Here is a 19,523-nt window from a genome sequence, read left to right on the forward strand (position 1 = left end):
AGCGTGTGTGCGTGTGTCGTAACCTTGAGTGCCGTATATCGGTGACGACTCTGAACAGTGTTATAAGTATGCAATTTAAAAGTTGTAAGGTGCTATTTTTGGGGCTTATAGACACTAAAACTGATAGCGCTTAAACGCACGTAGACTATAAACAATACCATGTTATTATTAAGCTTCAAAACTGATAGCTTAAATATTTGCCCCGAGTGAAGATCGAATTCACGACCTTGAGAATATGAGACTCACGCGCTGCCTACTGGGCCATCAAGGCTTATACAAGGAACCTCCCCCCCCTTTCCTAAAAAAAGAAGAAGTAATTAAACGGGCATTTACTGTTAGAAGAATGAACACACACGTACGATACACGGAAGAAATTCATCTGAGTTATACTCTTACACGGCCGTCGAACATCAAACACATGACGTTTCAGATATTTTTTTTGTGACCTATTTTTGGGGGGGGGGGTGGGGGGGGGACACTTGCCAAAGTTATTTATACTATTTCAAGGAGTGTATTTATTAATATTATTTGGTCTTTTGTTTCTCAGTAGTTCCAGTTCTAATAAAGAATTCGCTAGCGCTTGAAATAGTACAAAATCTAGGACCTGAGAATAAAAATAAATAAATAAAATAAAAATAAAATCAACGAAAGTGACAGTTCATATACCCTTAAGTTGTAACACTTGCTAAACCCTGTAATTCTCCATCACCGGTACACCTCTTCAGGATCATAAGCTTTAAAAAAAAATATTTGTTTCTCAAAGGCCTCCTCAGAGATCAGCTGCTTCATGGGTGTAGGCACCAATTGTGCAGTCTTGAACAGAAGTCCTGTCGCCCCTTCTGCTGCTCCACGAACCCTAAGATTCAGACTCATGAATCCGAAGCATTTATGGGCAGAATAATGCACCAGTGTCTACTGCTTCGGGTTCATGAGTCTGAATCTCTTGGTTCGCGGAACAGCACAAGGGGCGACAGGACTTCTGTTCACGACTGCACAATCTCGGTGCTGTATAGGAAAAGGATCGGGCAAGAATAGAAAATTACCGTGTTGCTCGCTCCTCAAGGCGTGAGGGATCATAGATGTTTCATCCTACGAATTAAACCTCGTTCACTAATCGTTGAAGACGAATGGTATTCACAAAAGATTCTGATAGGTAGCATCAGTTTTATAATGACTACTGTCTTCGCTTTCTCTTTCGTTTTTTTTTATTTGATGAGCGAGTTTAGTGGGTTCGTCCGCCTTGAGTCAAATAAGGCAAAATACCACATACAAATCTTTAAAGATATGAGTCTGGGTAAGTATCATAATTTCGGCAACGGATTAGCGGTGTGCCACATTTATGCCATTAGGGTCGGTGTTTATATCGGGACTGATAGACGTATGAAAGGAATTTTTTTTTTCTCTCTTTCTCTAAAACTTTTTCCCATGCCGGGAATCGAACCCGGGCCTCGCGGGATTTATGCTACTTAAAAATGCAAAAAAAAAAAAAAATTCAAAAGTGAGATACAGTAACGTTCTACAGATCGTGTAAGTTAACATCGGTGAGACCGCTAGTGCCATGTGGTAATGTATTGCGCTACCCCAAGCCTTTAACATTTAAATGTTGTAAGAATCGAACATAGTCTAGTGAAGTGCTTAGCAAGTCGGCCATAGTTGAGAAGCTAAAGATGATTTATATCATTAATATTTTATTATATACTGTAATAGTATTCTGTTTTTAAAGTAACTAGCACACACGAAAGATGAAAATATTTATTATTTGTAGCTAGTTTCCTCCCCCCCAGTAAAAAAAAATTCCTTCGAACCGGATTCGAACCAGTGACCTATGGATGTCCGTTTCATTTCCAACTACAGTCCACCGCTCTACCAACTGAGCTATCGAAGGCACTGAAAGTAACCCGACTTCGTTTTTTGAAATTCAATTATTTATTTATCAAATTTATTTTATTTGTAATGTAGTAGGATTAGAATCATCTTGATGAGAGTGTCAGGATAGTTAAACACCATGCATAAATAGTGGAGAAAAACAGAAGTAAATCGAAGGACAAGTGTGTGTGAGCTGTACACCATGCTGTTGAATTTTTTCTTTACATCATATGACTGATCATCCCACCAGGGCTTATACTTTTACTTTTATACTCTTCGCCACTGATCGGCTTGTTAGCCGCTTGGGCGATCGGTCACGTCTCTGATGACTTTTCCTTTTCATTTATCTTCTTCACCAAAAGATCGGCTCGTTAGCCACCCAGGCGATCGGTCATATCTCTGTCACGCACTGTTGGCAGCTACTAGGCATGCACCGGCTCCTGAATGTACCTGAACCTGCTCCAGTTTTGTTCAAGTCTTGTCTTGAAAGAGCTCACACTCGGTGCCGTCACAACACACTCTGGTAGATTGTTCCAAGAGTTTACAACTCTCACTCCGAAAAAGTTTGCCCTCACGGTTTTCTGGACTTGCGGCTTCTTCAATCTTGAACTGTGAGCCCTTGTGGGGCGAGCGTCCGCCAGCTCCAAGTAAGGACACTCAACTGAGTAGTGCCCCCTGAGATGCTTATACACCTCAACTAGGTCTCCCCTTGCCCGTCTGTAGTATAAGCTAGGCAAGTTCAGGCGCTCCAATCCCTCAGGGAGGGTATGTTGCTCACCTCGATGTGCCCGTTGCAGAGTCTACGAGTAGACCGTAGTGATTTGGGTCATCTCTTTATTAAGTAGATTCATTATTTGTTGAAAAAAAAAATGCTGAGACCAACATTCTTAAATTGGGGAGAGGGTTTTTTTTCTTCATAACTGCTGATGTAACAGTGCATTAGCTGGCAAACGTAAGATACAGCGCAAAATCGAACGTTCTTGGTATCCTTGAAGAAAATAACAGTATAACTATGCTTTAGGACTCGGTGATTTTCAACCTTTTTTATCTCACGGCACAGTGAGCCAGGCACTAAAATGGTCGAGTCACACCGTCAGTATTTAAGGATAGATTTGATCATTTAAAAGAAAAGGAATGATAAGAATGTGTTCATAATTAAAAAAAAAACTAAAAATTTATTAATTTTATTGCCTTAAGTATATTGTTGATCATGGTTTTCAAAATAATTTGAATGTTTTGTGCATTTTTGTTATTACTACACATTGAAACAAGATGTCATTGAAAACGATGCCATTCATTAAAAAATAATATGAAACTTACAGATATAGTTTTTTTTTTTTTTTTTACGGGGATTAGCCCACCCGGACACAGGTCACTGACCCACATCGGGGCCTGGGGGGCGAAAATATAATAATAATAATAATAATAATAATAATAATAATAATAATAATAATAATAATAATAATAATAGTCATAATAATTCATAATAGATAAAATTTATGATAAAACAAACAAAAATAAAATAATAAAATAATGATGATAATTATACAGTAACTGTAATAATAATAATAATTTTAATAATAAAGAACTATAAATACAAAAATGAAAAAAAAGATCAAAAGTGAGAAACGATATATGTATGTTGTGTTGTCAATGGTTAGAGAAACAATTGAGACCCTGCAATTGTGTGTAAATGAAGCAGAAAGTCAGATCAGCAACCTGGGACTTGGTCACAATTTTCGTGATGCCATATGGCAGCAGGGTCTACCATTAGACAACACATTATGCTTCCAATATCTTCCCAGGCGGTAGTACCTCCCTGTTGGGTAGCTGCCTACTACCTACTACAAACTTTAGTAAAAATAAAAGGCCTTTGCTTACATAAAAATATCAGTGGGAAACCTGAGCTTGGTGTTGTTCCTTGTCCGAGGTCGACAGGCAGACCCTCAAGTCCTCCTCCAGTGTTTGAAGCCGCGACCTGTTCTTGCTTTTCATTGTGTTCGTGGCAGAGAAGCCAGCTTCACACAGATACCATGTTGAGAAAGGATGAAGTGCTTCAATTGCCTTCTTTGTAATGATGGAGTATTCCTCTCGAAGGGACAACCAGAATGAAGTCATATCTCTTGATAGGTGCTTCAGTTTCAGTCCTCTGTCGTTTCTGACTCGCACGCACTTACCTCAAACGGATCTCACCCAATCCAAGGAAGATACATCAAGTGATGGGAAATACTTTTCAATGTTTTTACTCAGTAGCGACAAATGTTTGTAGAATTACACTGACAAGATTTTTGTCCAGTCTGCAACCTTTTGTCAGTTCAAAAATTTCAACTTCGATTTCTTTTTTCTTTTTCTGGCTCCCCACAGTGCTATCCAAAGGCTATTTAAACTCCCGCGGCACACCTACGGATGCTTCGCGGCATATTGGTTGAAAATCGCTGCTAGGTGTTGATTATGTAAAGGCAGTGGTTATTTGTTAAGTCACGCTCGGACCTTTAATTACTTCTGTTCTTTGTCCGTCATTCGTTCTGATTGGTCGAGGGTGATGTCATGACCGGATAAATGACCACTGCGTATGGCAGTAATCTAGGTCATTTGCATCGACACACACCACACACACCATGTTCCACGAAGACATGAAGGTGATCCGGTTGCGCCCGGTTGAGGAAACCTGCCCAAAACTACTAAACTTCCTCGTTCTTAAAGACTTTTTTTTTAACTCTGGAGGAATCGAGGGAATCATCAAGGTGCCTTAAGGTGAACGGTGACCTAAAAATCACCTTCGCCGAATATGGCCAACTCCTTCAACAACCACAATTCACCGACATCAACGGCATACGAGTTGAAAGGATAGTCCACCAGGGGCACAACTTGAAGCTAGGAGTGATATCCTACCCTCAAATAACATACATGGACTCAGAAGAAATCAACCAACTTCTCAAGGAACAACTCTGCTGTCTAAAAAAACTGTCAGAAACAACTGCCCTTGTAGGACACTATGAAACGTTACCCAAAGAGGCTCAGCTGACCTGGTAAACCGTGGCAGTGAAGCCCTTCTGCAGACCCAAACGCTGCTATAAATGCCAGCGCTACGAACAAACCACCACCAAGTGAAAGGCTCAGGAGGATGTGTTCTCCAAGTGTCACTAGCCATTGATTGATTGATTAGTCATCAGCCTCGGCCAATATTAACGAATACCGGAAGTTAAGGTCTTTGGTTGGATACATGTCCATTTCGTTATTAAATAATCATAGATAAATAGATATTAAAGAGTTCGTGCCTGGTGTAGTAGCACTGCATTTAGTGACAATTTGCGTTACCTTGTGACTTGAGGGCTCGAGCAAACCACTTTCAAATACCTGGGATGGCTGTTTGGTGTATAGTTCCTAACATGCCACCTCAAATGAGGAGGTTGAAAATGGATCGCTTCTAAACACGCTAAGTCCGCGTAGGTAACATTCCTACAAATCTTAAAAAAAATATAAAAAATAAAAATTAAATAAATAATATATATACTGTACTGTATATATATATATATATATATATATATATATATATATATATATATATATATATATATATATATATATATATATATATATATATATATATATATATATATATATATATAAATATATGCATGCATTAAAATTACTGTATATCATATGGAAATTTACATGTAGTTGGTAGTTTACTGGAAAATAATAATAATAATAACAATAATAATAAAAATATAAAAGTTTTCCCGTGCCGGGAATCGAACCCGGGCCTCGCGGGTGAGAGCCGCGTATCCTAGCCACTAGACAACACGGGATTCCATTACCCGTGGATTGAAGGGAACATTTACCGATCTGTGATGCATAAAAGTAAGTTAAAGAAATTTAAAATACTTTTTATTTTGAAAGATTCTTAACTTCAAATGCTGATGTTATAATGTATTAATGGGTATCAACAAGCGAGGTTTTAAGTGACTATTTGAGGTCAGTAAATATACTGTACGTCATCAATTAAAGATATACAGAGTTGTGGGGTACGAGATGTTGGTTCACACTCAGGATGGGATGGAGAAAGGAAACTCACAATGTGCTCTCTGTATACATATTGTATTGGATGTACAATGCAGCTTGGTGCTGGGAAGTGGCAGCGTGGTTACAAGCGTGATGTAGAGAGAGCTGGTTGGTGAGGGTGCTCAGAGGAGGACCAGCTTGTGGGTCGCCACGCTCGCCGGCGGGAGCGGAGGTGGTGGTGTTACTTGAAGACTGGCTGTAAGTAGAAAGAGAGAGCTAGGTCACCACGAGGTCAGGTCTTATATAGCGGAGGTAGGCGTGGCTTAATAGTTGACCTCCGTCATGTAAGGCGGCGTTGGTCGACGTAGACCACGAGGCACACACTGGGGAATTCGCGGGGTCGGCTACTCGGCTACAAACAGCGTTTGTAGGGGAGGAATCCACTACAGAGTTAATAATGCACTAGACGCTAGTGCATTAACCTTGTTACGCGCTTTAAGCGCAATAATATTATTACAACAATTAGAAGTGAAGATATACTTATTTTGTAATACCCTAGTCAATAGTTATCTACTGTACCATATATGAAAGTTTGTGACATTGTACATTAATATTACAGTACAATATTTGTCTTTCGAGTAAGCCAAGTAAAACCAAAGGCGGTCCCGTTTTTTTTACGATAATCTTCTGCTTGTGTATTTATTTATATTTAGAAAAAATCTAAATTGTTCAAAGACGAGTGGAAAATGCTGAAATGTGTATAGGAAGTCACCAGTCGGATATTGTAAGTAGCAAGGAATTTTTGTCGTACATGAACATCTCTCATAATTCCTGATGGACTATATAGTAAGTACTAACCAAGTTACACTAAAAGACCTACTAAGATGTTGTAGCGCAGTGTTATTAACGTCTTGCATTAGTATGATCAGGTATTACTTCTGGAGTTGAATGAGAGTACTTACTTAAGTCCTGAGGTATAACGCGGTAGTATATACTGTATAGTGAACTATCACTGACGACCAAGGAAGATAATTTTTATATAATCATTTAGAAAGTTAGGATTAGCTGTTGGGTAAAATTACAGATTTGCTGAATTCAAGGGTAGACTTGGGTAGCGTGTTCGGTCCTCTAAATACTGACAACAGTGAATCAGTATCCAATTGACGTATTTAACAAATATAAACTTTTAGTGGTATGAGACAAATAAAATATATTGTTTATAGCCTCGATGGCGCAGTAGGCAGCGCGTGAGTCTCATAATCTCAAGGTCGTGAGTTCGATCCTCACTCGGGGCAGACGTTTTCATGATCAAGAGGTGTAAGATGGCATATGTCGTAAATTGTTACTCCAACAAACTTAAATTCTAGTTTATCAACCTTTCAAAGCACAAAGATTACCGTGGTAAGATAAATGTAAAATATTTAATATACAAAAGTCTGCTACGTTTTAAGTTATGAAAAATCTATTCCCATGGCGGGAATCGAACCGGGCCTCCTGGGTGAAAGCCAAGTATCCTAGCCACTAGACAACATGGGATTGAATATGAAGTAAGTAATTTATTGAAAAGAATTTCTTATTTAAAAGAGGTCTGATAATTACTACTCTTGGTATTATCGTTATAAAAAAAAAGATAACCTCAGAGTTGACGAAATTGCCGTTTTCTCTTACGGTCATGCATTAGGGAAGTTCTCTCCTTCTAATTTTCAAACTATCAATCAATCAATGGCTAGTGACGAGTGAAGGAGGTTTAGTGGAAGAATAAAGGAAACACACGCAGTATACAATGATAGGTAAAATAAATTATAGTACTTAAAATCTACGTTTACTGTTTGTAGGCGTTTGAATTCGCACATATTCGCAAATTAAGTGAAATGTGGCGAATAGTTTCCTAGGAGTTTAACAGCGAACTACTGTATTACTATATTTTGCGCACTCATGAATAGATGAAGCATAGTCTGATCCGTGCTACTGTTAGTTATTAAATCTTAGCATTTATTTTTTGAGCTTGGGCAGAAAAATATACTTTCACATCATCAATGAGTGTAATCAGTAGTGTGTGTTGATTAAGCCTTTCTTTATATTTAAAAATGACAGTTTTGGACCTCTTATAATACTGCCAAGTAAGAGAAATTATTCTATATCTTCCTTGTGACGCCATTATGTGTAAATGATAAGGCACTCGACCTTTCAGCGATAACCCAGGGGATGTATCTCTTCATCTTTGATGTCTCGTGTACGGTATGATCTAACTCAGGCGACGTGATGAAAAACAGCTTTTGAAGCACAGTAGTATCTGCTTTGTTCCTTATCAGTTGATTTTGACTCCCTAACACCCTTCGCACTCTCTTCCCTGGACAATCCTTTGCCCTTGATCCGCTAACAACTCGTGTCCCCCACTTCACTCCCGGTAAGCTCGAACCAAGCACTCATCACTGTGGGCAAAGATGTCTGTCAAGTCATGTCAAAAGAAAACCTTTCCCATGCCGGGAATCGAACCCGGGCCTCCTGGGTGAAAGCCAGGTATCCTAGCCACTAGACCACATGGGATTTAAGGTATGGGATTTCCATGAAAAATCTAACACAGTTGTTCGAATATTGAAATTCCGTTTGAAACTCAGTAACGATCCAATATGCCCTGAATTTTCAATTGATGATTCGGTAGCTCTAGGGTGGTTAATCATGAGATAAAATAAGCTGGGAGTGAATCCTAACGCGATCTTAAAATTTTCAATAATCTTTTAAGTTTCGAAGCCTGCTTCAGTTTGATCAAGAATCTTACCTAAGTTTATTATCATGTGGTCTAGTGGCTAGGATACCTGGCTTTTTACCCAGAAGGCCCGGGTTCGATTCCCGGGATGGAAAAGGTAATTTAGTCACCAATGCGGATTGACGGATCTATGTTTATAATCACTAACCTTGACCGGTATATAAAATGTGTGAATAGTTGTTAAACAGAACATAGTTTCTTTGTCCTGTTTTCGTTGTCACGGCATCTTTGTCTTCTCCATGACCAACTGGCGCGCGCCTTCTGGCTGCTAGGCTCTTTCAATAAACCGTTAATTATTATTATTATTATTATTATTATTATTATTATTATTATTATTATCATCAGTAACTATATAATGGGGTGCTAATGAAGATTAACAGCGCGTGGTTTTTATTGATATGCACCTGGTCACTGTTTCTTCCTTCTTATCTGCCATCTCACCTTCCGTCCTGTCCTGTCTGCTATCCCACCGTCTTTCCCATTTGTCACTTCGCTTCCCGTTCCATCTGTCAACAGCTGTCACCCCGCCTCCCTTCCCATATATATATATATATATATATATATATATATATATATATATATATATATATATATATATAACATTATTGTACAAATTAGGCCACAACTACGTGACAATGTCGGGTACACTCTGAAATTGAAACCATTTATTTAGCCGGAAAGTTATAGGTATAAATTTTCCAGCGGTGATATTACTGACAGGGTTGGAGTTAACTGATGGGATTAGTTTGAACAAATATCTCGTCTAGATTATTAAATATGAAACAAGTTGGTGATATATTGTGTAGAAAATTCATTATGAAGTTATGAGGATTTATCAGTCGGGAGGGGATAAGTTTTTAATAATCTATTTACCGTAAACCTGAATTACAGCTAATTTGACGTTGTTATTCATATAAGTTGAACTATAATTTTTAAACAAATTACCCGTATCATAATTTACAGGGTGTCTTTTAGATCGCATACCGTAGGAAAATGTATGTTTTTCTTTAAGGTGAGGGAATCAACAAATTAACGAAGACGGCAGAGAAATTAACACGGGAGGAGGGGTCGTTTAATATTCATCTACGGAAAGCCAGATTCCACCATATACACATCTTCGTTATTTGCATTGCTCCTTTTCCCGGAAAAAACACGTTAATTTTCCTATAGTATGCGACCTAGGAAACACCATGTATGTAATGATCTCAATATAAAGAGTTAAGGAGATGGACAAACCAGACAGACAAACCATTCATCTGGGATTCGCGTATTCTTTTGATGAGCTGTCTTAAGCATTATTAAATATTATATTGAGAGTCTTATCCTTATTTCTACCAATAATGTACGGTACTGCTCTCGAATGGTGATCTAAGCAATGGGGATTTCCGTCTAAATTCCCTTCAATGTGAATTGTATTTTAACGTTTGTTGTGAAGTTGGCGGCTCGGGTCTTCGCCACTCTTTAATGCTTGGTCCTGTGATCCCTATTTTGTTATCATGTTTGTTGTGGGGTCGTTCTCTCGGGTCTTCCTTTTCCACAATTGTTGGTCCTGTGCTTTGTTTCATGTTACTCCCAATCTTCTCTCAGAGTTGTGTCCTAAGTAGAATGGTTTTGTAACTGTGGGTATATAATTGCAGCAATTGTACGCCTGGCAGCAATACACGCTGCCTCCCCCCCCCCCGTCAGTTGTCACTGTAGAAATTCTTCACAGTGAGTCAAGTCAATATTGGCGAGCACAGAGCCGACTGAGTATAGTTATTTTTTTTTCGTTGTCTCTATGTCTCCCGTGTTGTCTAGTGGCTAGGATACGCGGCTCTCACCCGCGAGGCCCGGGTTCGATTCCCGGCACGGGAATACTTCTTGTTGAGATGTGCTTGTTGAAGACTTCTTGAGCTGATCCAGAAGTAGATCATTACACATCATATTAGAAACAACAAAAGTGCCTTTGAAGGTGTTCTGATTACCAGAGAAGTGTTCGCAGTCCATTTCATATTTTTTTTGTCGAAGTTGTGCGACAGATATGAGAAAATACTTTTAATAGTATTTAATGTGAACTAAGATTACAGAAATTGTGATGGCAGTCAACGGGTGGTGCCGTAACATAGATAATGTATAAATTATTGAACTCGAGGGAGATGTTAACTCAAGCCAAGTGATGCATTTTTAATTTTTTTTTAATTTGATTTTTCCCTCAAATCCACACCAGGGGTTGTGTTGTTGACTATATCTTCCAGGTGTAAACATTATAAGTTTTATAAGTTGTCGACTCTTTGCAAAACAGTATATCAATGTTGTAACCTTCATCATCCCCCAGACGTAGCAGCTGTTGGGGTTGCGGTGAATACATACTACATTAGGTCAAGTAAGAGCACTACTGTGCTTGATGTTCTCACATTACGCTACTGACATACATAAATACACAAGTTATCAGATACAGGAGGGGGATGAGTCGATGTGAGTTTTCTACAAGCTTCAGAAAGGATTTTGCCGGAAATTTTATGTGAGGGAAAAGGCCTACTGTATGTAATGATCCAGTTTTATCAGTCACTGTGAATAGTTTTTCTTTCATTTAAGGGTAGTGTGTTTTTACTGCTTTTGTATAACACTATTGATGAAGATGTGTTATCATGAGTGTTCCTCGTACTTAATAGTCTGTGTATTGCCTCTAAACTGTTATACTTAACAACACTACTAATAGAAGACATTGACCACCTTATGGTTGCTTGACTCTGTTAGTGATGAATTAGAAATTAATTAATTTAAAACCATTGCAATATTCGACCTTTATACAGTTAAGACAAAACTATAACCCTTTCAAATTAAATAAATGTTTGAAGTTTCCAGCGCTCAAACTGTGTCGTCAACTACAAAGAATCTGTGACGTAACAGGACATGAGTTTTCCTGCCTTGTCCTTGATAAATACATAGTGTACATCAGTAAGCTTCTTATATATGTTTGTTTGGCTGAATCACACATTGTTCATTGATGGGGAATATAGGGAAGTGTTACACCTGCATACGATAAGCTTCGCCTGATTCAGTAGTACACTAGCTCGAAAATACTTCCCGTGCTGGGAATCGAATCTGGGCCTCGCGGGTGAGAGTCACGTATCCTAGCCACTAGACAACTCGGGATTTGTAAATTATATGAATTCCTTTTTCTTTAAACTTTGTTATTCTGAAAAGTAAAACATGGTCGAACACTTTTTAGTATTTCGAAGGGAGACGATATACAGTATTTTTCAATCCTAATAATAAAACGAAAGAATCAAATTGATTAATTCCGGGTTTAAATTGTTTCCATATTTTATCGATGGCTGTAAGTACTGTGCTAATGTCATTTATCAATATATGACATATTGGTAAGTAAAATTTTTCCCATTCTGGGAATCGAACCCTGGCTTTCTGGGAGATAGCCAGGTATCCCAAAGACTAGACCACATTGAACTGAATTTAAAGTCAGTTCGTGAGCGGATTCAAACACGCTTTCGAAAACAATGTAATCAACATCCATATTAATGATGGTACTTCTCCTTAAAATGTTTATTAGGGTAGTCATTATGTCAGTATATAAATAACAAGCAGTAAATGTGTGGGGTGAGAAAGGCAAATAAAACAGTGTATCGCTATTCAGTTTAATCACTAAATGTGTAATATGTCTCGAAAATGGATCTAGTTATGTTTTAGTTAATGATTTCTATAGATCTTGGGTTTAGTGAGAAGCGGACGTGTGGTAATGGATGACAATTAGCTGATTCTATGTCCCAACAAAATATTTTCCCGTGCCGGGAATCGAACCCGGGCCTCGCGGGTGAGAGCCGCGTATCCTAGCCACTAGACAACACGGGAGTTAAAAGGCACTGAGTATCTCGGTTTCATTCAATTCTATTTAACAGAAAAAGAAAACTGAACGATGTATTACTGAACCCTCACTAACAACACAGTTTATTGTACACATCATCTCTTATTCCATCTCCAGATGCCGCGAGAAACGCACGTGAAACGGTTCATCTGGTGTGAAAGGAGTTACCCAATTGGTTGCTCCAGATGTTATTCTTTCTTGACCGAGTGATATCTCAGACACTTTTTGAGGTAAGAAGCTAAAATTTGGACACGATTATGACCCAAGTGCTTTGGTAGATCTTTTTTTATTTTTTACACTTCATAATGTACACCGCTCCCCTCTCCTATTTCACCCCAAAGTAATGTGCAAAGTTAAGGGTAGTGCACATTGAACTCACCACTTGTCGTCCGCAGCCGCTTTGCACACGGTATCTTCGTCCATAGTGATGCACCCATCCTGATCCAGTGCTGCGATTGTGACTGCACACAGAATGAGAAACACTCACTAATTATCGCCTCAATACGGGATATTCTTAACACTCGGATATTGTTTGTAATGCGTCACTGTAGGGTGTTTGTTTTTCTTATTTTTACAAACACTGACGCCTTGGTACGTAGACTGATATGTCGTTTTCGTACTCACACGAGCTGCAATTCCTGATGTGTAAATCACCGTGTCTTCCGCAATCTATGAGCGTGAAGAGAGAGAAAGGGGCGGTCACCTACCCTCCGTTCGATGTAAGTTTGGGAGTGCTACTCTTGAGTAGTGACCCATCGAGGGAAAACGGTATGGGTACGTCGTTCCCCCTCGAGGGAAGACGGAGCCATCCACTGCGGCTCTCAAATAACGTCTTCCTCTAGTCAAGGATATCAAACTACTGCCTGCTTTAGGTGGCCAGAGAGCCGGCTATTTATGCCTTTACTCAGCATAGTATGACGCAGCTTCCCGTGGGCGCACCTTATCACGTGCATTGAACATGTCACCTCATAGCCAATGGAAAGTTACAGGGGATGAATCTGAATATAAATCAGATGTAAATAACCCATTTATATAATACTTCTGTTGATGAGACAGAGGCCATTACAGTAGGTGTGTGGTGCGTCTCCCTCAGACCGCTTGCATTGAGGCGTTGGAAGTATACCGTTTTTTATGGCCACCACGACCATCCTGGCGCACCATTCCGTAGCCTCACCAGCAGGCACTGGCTGGATGACGCCTCTCCTGACGTCCTCCTCCAACTGGGCCTTCACCTCCGCTTCCCAGTGTTTTGGAACGGGCCATCAGAAACCAGCAATTACACCAAGAAACACACAATAAATCAAGCCGACTTGAAGAAGAACAATAACGTTGCCCACCGCGCGCGACGACTTGGCTCCATCCACTCTCCGAGCCATTCACCAATCAGAGCACAGCTCGCTTCCCTCACGCAAGCGGTGTTTAAGGCTGCATTTACACCAAGTCAGTCAAGTCAAGTCACGTCAAGTCATGACTCATCGTGAATCGCCACTCTAATGCACATTTACTCCAATGTATATTCTCAGAAACCATTCCCACCAGATGAGTCAAGTCAAGTCAAGTCACAGATGGGGTTGGGCCCATTTTCTTCATCAGTCACGCCGAGCCCGCAGTGGTGTGTACATCATGCAGGTTGACGTCCTGATAAATTTAGTTCGAGAGCGTCCTGCTATATATGATCCCACTGATCGTAACCACCGGGATCGTGATGTTATAGCTGCTCTGTGGAGGGAGGTTGCTGTTGCATTGAAATGTAAAGGTGAGACAACAATTTTATTCTCAAAGTAACTATACATTAGTGGATCATTTTATCTTGCCACTCGGATACAAAATATTCCTTCAGAATGTCACAAACTGACATAGCTTCTGCTGTACGTTCTACTGTTCTCCTAGCTTCTGCTGTACGTTCTACTGTTCTCCTAGCTCTACTGATCCGTTAGTTATATACCCTTTTAGCGTAATCCAGGTCCTTTCTAGGATAAGGCCTCATCAGATTGGGCCTCAGCGGAAAAGCCTCATCTCCTACAAGAAAGAATGGTAATTCGATTGGAGTATTTGGTATTTCACGAGACTGTGGAATACCTAAATACTGTATCCAGACAGAAATGACCTACCCATATTTGAATCATGCATCCAGATTCGGGTCCTCCTCTTGCGTTTATGACACCGAATCCACAACAAAACAGCTAATTCAGCGAGAGAATACGCGTCCATCCTCCTCGAAATCAGTTTGGGTACTGAGTCCTGATTGACTCAGGTTGACTCAGTCGGTGTGAACGGCAATGAGTCAAGTCAAGTCAAATCAAATGACTTCATTGACTTGACTTGACTTGACTGGCTTGGTGTAAATTCAGCATCCTTCTCCTCCAAAAATTCACTGCCATCCTGCCTTTATCCTGCCCCTGAACCTTCTTCCCCCCCCCCCTGTCACGAGCCTTTATTCATCCATTCATATCCAGGGCTATTTTGAAGTTCAGTTCTGTTTTTGCTTCCACAGCTTGAGCTGGTAGACAGTGTCATAGGTCTACCACCCTCTGTTAAAATATATTTCCTTATGTTCGTTTTGCATGACACCTTAGTTAGCTTGATGTTGTGTCCCCTCGTGTTGGTGACAAAATAAAAAAGAAGTGGCCTTGGTTTACGGTCTGGAATCAATCATCTTAGTCGCTCTCTCTGAATTGTATCTTTTCATGGTTAGTTTTCCATACCTACTGTATATACTGTAGTTCAGGCCTGGACGTATGGGATGCTTATTGTATATGTGAAGAACTGCTTTTTCTTATCATTTGTAATTGAAGGTACGACGTATAATTCCTAAATTTTAGTTGACTTTTTTCACTGCTGTTCCCAGTTGTTTCACTGCCTACATGACGCCTAGATATTTTCTTTCCAGACAGTATCCAAAAAAGTATTACTCAGTGAATAGTTGTGATTTGGGATGATGTATCCCACATGTAAACTCTTAAATTTTGTATTGTTGAAAAGATTTTGGCAGTCGTGCGACCATTTAAACAGCTCGTGCAGATCGTGTTGTGTTACTATATCATCTTGACGTGTCACCTTATGTTTTTTGTTTCTCTAGTGACCTGACTGCAATCGGTGTAAGATATTACCTCGAGGCTGTTATTTTACTATAATAGTTTTGATAATGATACTAGTATCTGGCAAAACTCTTCCCAAGCCGGAAACCGAACCCAGGTCGCCTGGGTGAAACCAGTTATCCTTGCCACTAGACCACTTGTGGTTGAAAGCGGTTGAGTATTCTCCGCAGAGTAAATCCCTGGTCGGAACTGGTTCTGTACAGAGCGAATTAATGATTCATTAATAAGAAGTTCGTACAAAGCATTCATTGATTGTTGTATATTTAGGATTCTATGCAGAAGAGATAGTAAACAACAAGTGAAATACGTTACACCATTCATAAAGTATTTCACATTCTATCGATAGTAAATATATCCTGGAATATTATCATGGCAGTTTATACACTCACATAATTTTTTAGATAGTCAAGAAAACATATCCTTCGAACCGGATTCGAACCAGTGACCTATGGATGTCTGCTCTGAATTCCGACTACAGTCCACCGCTCTACCAACTGAGCTATCGAAGGGTAAATTGTAGGGTTAAATAGTCTTTTTATTACATCACTGTAGATAAAATTATGACGGAGTCTATTAATGACCCCAAATAAAAACATGAAAATATAGCATGTATCTTCTGTCCCCGCTTGTTTACCATCCTGGTTTGTACACATACCCTGTAGATAAATATTGGATCGCGAAGATTAGGCACCCAAGCTATTTGACCTTAAGATTAACTACCCTAATCCTAACCTGACCTGACCTAACCTAACCGAACTTAACCAAGCCTAAATTAACTAAACCCTCCAAGATAGAACTAAGGTGTTTAATTACAAGACGGATAACACGTAGAGTGCATAATCTTCACGTGACCCAATATCTACATTGCTTCTTGTTTATTCAATAAAATCAGAATACAAGTTCACATTGATCTAACATGTACTGAGTGTAGGCATGATACAAATTATAACACACACACATACATTTAGTTGCTTTAAGAAAGTTATTGAAAGCTTACTTCCATCGGAGTGAACATGCTAACTCCACCACTCACTGTCTTGTCAGCTTTCTCGATTACATATACCGCCATCTCGAGAAACGAAAAACGTCTGTAGCTGTCGTCTTCATTGATTTCACTAAAGCATTCGACCTAGTCGACCACAATATAATCATCAACAAAGCTATTGACCTCGGGCTTCGGAGAAGTCTTATACCATGACTTACAGACTTCCTCAGTGACCGACGCCAAGCTGTACGTTTCCGAGAGGCTGTCTCCACCTTTCATTCACTCACCTGTGGCGTCCCCCAAGGCACCAAGATGGGACCACTCTGCTTCCTTATGCTCATCAATGATGCCCTAAGAGAAACCCCTGCTCGCTGGAAATATGTCGACGACTCCACCATTGGGATCAGCGTCAACAATTCTGCTCCCGACTATACCGCCCTTCAGGATTTATTGAACAGTCTCCAAAACTGGGCCACCAACAACCATGTCACCATCAACCATACCAAGACCATAGTTATGCACATCAACCTCTCCTCCGTCATTGTCCCACCTCCTTCCATTACTTTAGGTCCGAACACACTCCAGGTTGTAGAGTCCACGAAGCTCCTCGGCGTCACCATAGACAACAAACTAAATTGGAAACCACACATCAGTGAAGTTGTCAAATACTCCAGTTTCCGTCTCCTCCTCCGCCGACTCAAGTCCCTTGGAGTTCCTGCACCCGAGCTCCTCGGTGTTTACACAACATTCATACTTCCCAAGCTCACCTATGCCTCCCCTACCTGGTCTTCCTCCCTAAATGCCATACAACGTAAACACCTAGAAAAAGTGCAAAAGAGGGCATGCAAGATTATTCTCTCCCCTTCCTACTCCACATATCAAGAAGCGCTCAACACACTGACCCTTTCGACTCTCACTGACCATCACCACGACCTCATCTGCAAATTTGGTAAGAAGCTTCTACACCATCCTCGACACCGGCTCCTACTACCACCTGAGATCCCTAGCCCGAGAATTGTTGTTCGACACCACAACCGCATCCAGTCCATACGTGCACGAACTGATCGCTATAAGAACAGCCCAGTCCCAACCATTGTAAAAATTATCAATAACTTGTAATAAACCAGTGTATTCACTCCCAGTAAATACTACTTGCACTGTCACTATGTTGAAATGCACTGTAGTTTGAGCTTTTCCCCATCTAGTTATTATATATCTTATTTGTATCACTTATGTTACTTGTATATTATTTGTAATTCGAAACCCATTCCCCAAATATGTAACTGTATATTTTCAGCCTTCTGGCTGCCAAGCTCTTTCAATAAACCGTTAATTATTATTATTATTATTTTAGTATCACAGCCGAAAAATTTCCCGTGCCGGGAATCGAACCCGGGCCTCGCGGGTGAGAGCCGCGTATCCTAGCCACTAGACAACACGGGAGTTAAGAATACCTAGAATATCTTTATTTCATCCAATACGTCTTTTCATGAATTTAAAATGCAACTAATTTATAATGCCCCTTCCCCATTGTGTCTTCACAGGTGCCGCATATAGGGCGCGCGAGAAGGGGCTGCTCAGTTTGATTTTCTCTTGTCCGGGGATATCTGAAGCACTTTTTGAGGTAGGAATGCAGGCCAAGTGCTTTTGCAAAACCCTTTTTTATTTATTATTGTACTCATTATTTACCGTCTCCTCTTCCATTCGGTCTCCAGGTGTAGCGCAATGTGTGTAGCAGAGGTTGAGTGGGTTGAAGGTAGATGTTTGAACATGGGTAAATGATACCGGTGAAGAGCTGGCAAACGGTATGTCATTCAGGAATGATGGGCAACGCAGCCCCAAAAATATCCGGTGCCGGGAATCGAACCCGTGCCTCGCGGGTGAGAACCTCGTATCCTAACCACTTGGTAATACGGGAATTAATTAGTATTGTGCGTTGTTTCTCAACTGAGAAAATATGCCCCGCCCCCTCCTCAAGAGTTACAGCTGATTGGCTGCTGCAAATCTGTTCGATTTCGTCCTGAAATAATAATGTATTTTTAAATGAGTTTATTCATAATCGTTGGGATGACCGTCTCTAACAAGAAAGATATTTAGCTAAATTATATAAAGATACATACATTCATTATTTCAAACAGGAGCACGTAGGAAGTTTATCAGATTCTTATACATGAATTAACTGTTAAACTCTGGTAACAAATTCACGCTGTAACTCTTGAGGAGGGGGCGGGGCATATTTTCTCAGCTGGGAAAACCCCCACTATAGTTGGGATATCAGTTCTATAAAATTTTACCTAATTTACCCAAGGTCACCCCAATTAGTGGTAACCTTGACGTCGGAAAGAGGCCTGTTTACGATCTCTCCATTGTTCTTGGTATCCTTGTCCAGGGCACACTCAAACACACAAGCCGACATGCCTTGGTCTGTCGATTTTGCCAAAGTGGCCCGGTTACGCGCGGTCGAGGAAACATCCCATAAAAAACTGAACCTTCTTGTCCTCAAGAAGTTCTTCGATAGCAAAAATATTGCAGGAATCACCAAAGTAGAGCGCCTGCAACACGGAATTATCAAGATCACGTTCGCAGAGCTTTGACAGGCCAGGCAACTCGTGGATAAATACACCGTCACCATCATCGGCATCGAGGTGCTCTCATTTGCCTATGGATGGGACAATCTGATGCTGGGAGTTATCACCCACGACGAAATAGCCCACATGGACAATGAAGAACTAGAACAGCTACTAGACGGACAGCTCGGCGTTATCAAGAGGCTGTCCGAAACTACAGCACTAATCGGGCACCCCCAGACCATGCCCAAGGAAGTTCAGATGGCCTGGGTAACCATCCCAGTCAAGCCATACATCAAACCTACACGCTGCTACAAATGCCTGAAATACGGACATACAGTACACAAGTGCAAAGTGCAGGAGGATGTATGCT

General features: G+C 40.3%; 8 non-coding genes across 8 annotated transcripts; 2 read left to right on the forward strand and 6 right to left on the reverse strand.

Annotated features, from left to right (window-relative positions):
- Positions 1–1,795: 1,795 nt before the first annotated feature.
- Positions 1,796–1,885, reverse strand: Trnay-gua. Its single transcript is given in 2 exon segments — positions 1,796–1,831; positions 1,849–1,885. It is a non-coding gene; the product is annotated as a tRNA-Tyr (tRNA).
- Positions 1,886–5,606: 3,721 nt separating this feature from the next.
- Positions 5,607–5,678, reverse strand: Trnae-cuc. Its single transcript has one exon. It is a non-coding gene; the product is annotated as a tRNA-Glu (tRNA).
- Positions 5,679–7,093: 1,415 nt separating this feature from the next.
- Positions 7,094–7,166, forward strand: Trnam-cau. The gene has a single exon. It is a non-coding gene; the product is annotated as a tRNA-Met (tRNA).
- A 1,180-nt stretch (positions 7,167–8,346) lies between these two features.
- On the reverse strand, positions 8,347–8,418 carry Trnae-uuc. Its single transcript has one exon. It is a non-coding gene; the product is annotated as a tRNA-Glu (tRNA).
- Positions 8,419–10,420: 2,002 nt separating this feature from the next.
- On the forward strand, positions 10,421–10,492 carry Trnae-cuc. Its single transcript has one exon. It is a non-coding gene; the product is annotated as a tRNA-Glu (tRNA).
- A 1,923-nt stretch (positions 10,493–12,415) lies between these two features.
- Trnae-cuc lies at positions 12,416–12,487 on the reverse strand. Its single transcript has one exon. It is a non-coding gene; the product is annotated as a tRNA-Glu (tRNA).
- Positions 12,488–16,016: 3,529 nt separating this feature from the next.
- Trnay-gua lies at positions 16,017–16,107 on the reverse strand. Its single transcript is given in 2 exon segments — positions 16,017–16,052; positions 16,071–16,107. It is a non-coding gene; the product is annotated as a tRNA-Tyr (tRNA).
- A 1,847-nt stretch (positions 16,108–17,954) lies between these two features.
- Trnae-cuc lies at positions 17,955–18,026 on the reverse strand. Its single transcript has one exon. It is a non-coding gene; the product is annotated as a tRNA-Glu (tRNA).
- Positions 18,027–19,523: the final 1,497 nt, after the last annotated feature.

Source organism: Homarus americanus, unplaced genomic scaffold (assembly GCF_018991925.1).
Source record: "Homarus americanus isolate GMGI-L3 unplaced genomic scaffold, GMGI_Hamer_2.0 scaffold16430, whole genome shotgun sequence".
In the NCBI taxonomy this organism is placed as follows: Eukaryota; Metazoa; Arthropoda; class Malacostraca; order Decapoda; family Nephropidae; genus Homarus; species Homarus americanus.